We start from the raw sequence: 5,843 nt of genomic DNA, 5'->3' as shown, positions 1-5,843 counted from the left end.
CGCAGCAGCTTTTCCCTTGACTTACGGACTGGAACGACCCGTGCTAATTTCCAAGACTTTGGGAATGTGTTGGTCTTTAAAGCAAAATTAAAAATACCAGTAAGCACTGGAACAAACAAGGCCCTGTACATCTTAATCAAAGAAGGTGAAATGTTATCACGACCACCCGAAAAAGACGAATTTAAGTGTTTCTGGCTCTCAAAAACAATTCCTCTGAGGCGGTTAGACTTGAGTCCAGGGGAGAGCGATTGGAATCTCACTTAACTCCGTACCTGTACCCTTCACAGTAGACAGACCCGAAGTGTAGGGCGAAGGCACCCGCGACATCTGGAACAGGTTGACTGTCGCCGCTGAGTAGAGATATCTTGTTTCCTATTATTGGATGCCTGTTCACGAGCATGTTTCCAGAGAGATTTTGAATGATTAGAATTACTAGCTTCCACATGTGCTATATATATGCACTAATCGCGCTTGTAAAGACGTTTCAAGAGTGCTGATCTGAATGCCTGTTCACCTGACTTCAGCAGCTTGCGGTCCTTGTCCGGCCAGACAATACACGTTTTCCTCTAGAAATACAGCGGAAGAATTGCTGTTTGCTGAAAAAAAAGGCCGAAGCACATACCACAGGTGTCCTAACTCGGCGCCAACTTTAGTTATTAGCTGTTGATGAAACATTTTAATTTCGTGTGCGCTGAATTCAAGTTTGAAATTTGTGAAAATTACATGTTTATTTACGTTTTTTCTTTTGCATTTTGTGTGACAAGCTACAGCCATACATTTCAAAGAAAAAACCGAACATCATTTTGAGTGCTACAACGATTATGTATTTCATTGCAAGAAAGCACATAGATTCTTTGTGAACATGTAGAATCTTCTTTTGTTTTGCTTCTGTTATGCAATCAAAAGTTCTGTGTATATCATGAGATGCACCATGCAGTAGTGTGCCAAATAGCTAGCTCGACATTGCCACTTGTCGCGCGCGTATGTACGTCCGCCAAATTTATAAATGCCGCTTAAACGGTGGACTAACAGGGTGTGTATTAGGCGATATAAAATACATATATTCTTTATAAAAGAACACGAGGAATATACGTTCTCGGGGCATGGGCCGATGTAGCATGACAATCGCGGTGACTGTGGCAATATGTGCCAAAAATAACATTTTCATTGCAGTGCGTATTACAAGGAAGGTTGAACAGACCAATGCGATCTATCATAATTCTTGCAAACGGTGGGCGCTGAGCATAGGTTCTCATATATATGCCTCAATGGGCAAACCAAAAAAGATGATTTTTTTTGGCACAGGTACAGCCGGGAAATGTCATGCCGTTATTTCAAGGTCGCGGCATAGCTTGTCATGTTTATGCGCCTGCGTCTGACTTCGATCCAAAGATTTGCATTTATATTGGGTGCTACTGTAACGAATAACGTGTGTCGTTTAACCTTCTTTTCGCGCCCAGACCAAACTAAGCGTTTAGACTCTTTACTTTTCACGCGCTGCGCAAGATGGAGCTTCAAAGCATCTTTATATTATCGTCTCAGTATAAAGTGCAGAGCGTGAACTTCCGAAAACAAAAATAATACTGTGCTCTGAGCACTGCACACACACAAAAAACACCCTTTCTGAATAACATTCATTGCATGGTTGCTTTGTTTACTTTATTAATTTCATCGCGTATCTTACTTTAACCGAAAAGCAATCATTAAATGCATTTCTTTTTTGTATTTCGCTGTCGGAGATTAAAGCTCTTCAGTTCTGCAATACAAGAGAGTCAAGTTAACCTTCTTTTCGCGCCTAGACGGAACTAAACGTTTAGACTCTTTACTTTTCACGCGCTGCGCAAGATGGAGCTTCAAAGCATCTTTATATTCTCGTCTCAGTATAAAGTGCAGAGCGTGAAACTTCCGAAAGCAAAAGAAATAATACTGTGCTCTGAACACTGCACACACACACAAAAAAAAAAACGCCCTTTGTGAATAACATTCATTGCATGGTTGCTTTGTTTACTTTATTTATGTCATCGCGTATCTTACTTTAACCGAAAAGCAATCATTAAATGCGTTTCTTTTTTGTATTTCGCTATCGAAGGTTAAAGCTCTTCAGTTCTCCAATACAAGATGCAAGAGAGTCAAGTTATGTACAACTACTTGGCTGGCCTCATGTTTGTTTACATCACCAATTTGCCGTAATGATATACTGGGATTAACTTTTCCAGGTAGAGTACAAAAAAAACAGAGTTCATAAACAATAGCATGAGAACTTTGTATTTCGCTAGTTTTCATCAATTCGCAATGCCACAGTTCTTGTATCTTATCTACAAGTAGCATGTATCCACTGAAAGATCGATAAGGATTTTGGCTTGTTGCATGAAATGCCTTAAGGAGGTTTACAAAAAAAAATTAAATATAAACGCCTTACTGGAGAAGCAGGTGTTATTGAATCGTGCAGTTATTTGAACGTACCGTAGGGAAGTGAATTAATTAACCCAATATATAAAATATATTCATATAGAAATTATAATTTATACACTTTGCCAAAATAAAATTTAATTTTTTAGGAAATCAGGCTCTGTATGTGTTAGAATGAGTTATTTCATCGCATTGCAAATGTTCCGGTGGTTGTACGCGACCGTAGAAGGTCAAAAGGCAACGAGCACTGCACAAATGATGCTGAGGCAGATTGGTTTCCATTATTCAAATCTTACGGGCTTGAATTCGAATAAAAATGGCTAGACTTTGGAGGCAAATTATGCTGCAATATTGTTATGGGCGTCGTTAAGAACATCTTCAGATTTTCGCCATTTGCGCTGAATGCAGTATTGCAACCGTAAACTCTGTCAATTGCGAACACTTGTTGTTGCAAGCACTAGGCTATGCGATCAAATTCAATTTCTAAATTTTTATCTGCAGAGAGGTGACCTGGTTCCCACCCCAAACTGTTCATTTTTTGGAGAAAATGAAGCAATGAACAAATTTTTCATTTAGTGACAAAGCAATTTGTCCGCATTTCTGGTCAGCAGTAAAATAACATATATGAACCGCAGGTAGCTTAGATATTTCGCATAAAATTTCATTTATGTTCCTTCCAAGCAAAGTAGCTTGAATAGGCTTACTAAGCATGCAGAGAATACCCATGCAGAGATTGTATGTGCTTGTGTGGCCACTTTTTTCACAGGTATTCCTTGCGCTTTTTGCGAAGAACTAGAGTAGCTGTGTTGCCTTTACATATATTTTTTAACATATCCAGCTATGGCTGTTGTGCTCCTTTGTTGCGCAATACCTCTACCACTACTGTCATCTCTACTGAACGGAATGATTTTTGATACTCATTGAAAGCGAAACGAAGACGTTTGTTGCACTCTACAGATTTCTGAAGTACCTAGTTGATAACAAGTAGTTCATTGTGTATACCCCTTCTTTTATTCAGACAGTTCTTTTTGGTTCATTGAAGGGTTTATTCGCCCAATATTCTTGAAAATTATCTTGCTCAATATTGTACACAACACCGAACGCAAGCTATTGTACCATGAGAACTTCAACCCCTTAAAGTCTCCCTCCTTTTAAATTAGTATAATGTTGGCATACTTCCAACTCGTAGGTACATTTGAAGTCATGCTCCAGTGCGTATAAAGAGTTTAGAGATTTAAAATAGGCAAAGTTTGTGTTTCGCATGGTCAAACATTGATTTAGTTTGAGGGACGACAGATTGGGGAACTCCTTAATAATTTCGACCACGTAGCGTTTTTCACGCTGTGCTGAATGCATGACACATGGGGGTTTTTATAATTGGCCTTCATCGATAAGCGGTCGCTGCGGCCGGTGTTTGCTATCGCGTCCTCGGACTTAGCAGCACTGAAGCCACTGCGCCACCACAGCGGGTGGATCAAGCTTTTCAAGCATAACATGCCCTTCCGCTTCGATTAATTTGACTGTCATGCCATCTTCTACTGCCGCTTTTCGAGGTAACAAAGAAGCTTGACACGAATTTAAGAACCGTTGGACGAAAAATGGAAAGAAAAATATTAGGCCTAACATTAGGAGATTGGAAGGTAGCGGTGCGGATTAGAGAGTAAAAGGAGGCTAGCCGATATTCTAGTATACATTAGGAGAGTAAAACCCATAAGCCGGCCATGTAAAGCGTAGGGCAATAAGCCGTTGTCTATTACGCTTACGGATTGGGGATCGACGCAATAGAATGGCAGTGAAGGATGGCAGAGAGTTAGATGGTTCAAAGAAATTAGGAAATTTTCAATCTTCAAACGCAAGACAGGGATAGTTGGAGATCGCTGGTAGATGCCTTCGTCCTGCAATGAACATAGAAATAGCCTGACGATGATTACGATGACAATGGCAAAAATTGTATTGCTTGCGACATCACTCGCGCGGTGCATGCCTCAAGGTCAGATTACGCGCGCACGTGCAGCGATGTGCCAAGCTCTATACCGGGTGTTTCAGCGAATATTCTTTAAAAATTAAGAATTGCCTGTGACAGGTACCACAATTTTAGTCCAGGAGCTAATGTACTCGAAGAGGCGGGCGTTACTTGCACAAAAATTGACATGTGTAATGGACTGATTAACAAAAATGGACTAATCAAGTTTTTACACTTACATCATGAAAATATTGCAGCCTACGAATTCTAGCTGAATGGTTAGCAAAGCGGAACCACATGGAACAAATTCCAAGGATGCCACAAATTTCGAGACATTCATTCCCAAGCAATGCGCAGAAATACGCTAGCGTTCCAGTTATATTTCCGATTCCGTGCATAAAACGAAGCTTTGTTAAGGAAAGTAAGTAGCACAAGAGTGCATCTTTATCGCAAGTTTGAGAGCGCATATCTGTGATATGGTGTCATCCACACGATTATTCTCAAGTTGATAGACCTTCAGTCTCACCCGCTGGAATTCGTAAACTGCAACATGTGTCATAAGGTAATTAGTTAAAACATTCTTGCTCAATCTTTCTTATAAGTCAATAATGCATTTCCATTTTTATTGTTCAAGTAATTTCCGCCTCTCCCAGCAGATCAGTGCAAGGACTACAATTTTGATATCTCCGACAGGCAAAAAAAAAAAACATTCAAAGTGTTCGCTGAAACAGCTGGCATATTATTCACGCACAACACTGCCGTCTTCCGCCTTCAAGAAAAATAAAACAATGCAAGAGGTTCTTGCTAGCAGCATTGTACCTGTCTTATTCACTGTCTGCCTGTCGCGGTGCATACATTTTGCAAACATCTACAAAAATTTGGCAATGTTATTCGGCCTTCTGAAGACGTGAGCATGTCTTTAACTCCTAACGGCGTGTATTCAAGTAAACGTATAGAAGATTGCTAAGTTGCAGGAACAATGAAGAAAGAGCGGTTGACAGATAGACAATAATTTCTTTACAGAAAAAGAAAATTCAAGAGCTGGATGACCAGCAGAGCTGTGACGTCGTTTAAAAAAACGAATCTGTATTGACCTTATTGTATTACTCAGTATAAATTAGCAACGACGGTCACAGTAGATTTGTGATCGCTGTGATATACCCTGATCGGCACACTCGCAACTGTAAACACATTCTTTGATACTGTCAAATCGATGCACGTACGCCGCTGGGTGGTCGGTCGAGTTGGAGAAGTTTGGCATCGCAAACGATATGCCTGCAACACTAAACTCGTATAGCGCTCCCTTTTCGGTTCCGGCACATCGACAGTGAAATCACGGACAACGACCATCGGGGTAGTGTCATCGCAACTATCCTACTATAGTTAGTAGCCGTGAAAATTATACCGCAGTCACGCGGGTACTTTCAACGTCCTTTGAACCAAAGATGCTTTACTTCAAGGGAGAATGCGC

Source organism: Dermacentor variabilis, chromosome 11 (assembly GCF_050947875.1).
Source record: "Dermacentor variabilis isolate Ectoservices chromosome 11, ASM5094787v1, whole genome shotgun sequence".
Classification (NCBI taxonomy): Eukaryota; Metazoa; Arthropoda; class Arachnida; order Ixodida; family Ixodidae; genus Dermacentor; species Dermacentor variabilis.
This window is presented reverse-complemented; position numbering follows the sequence as displayed.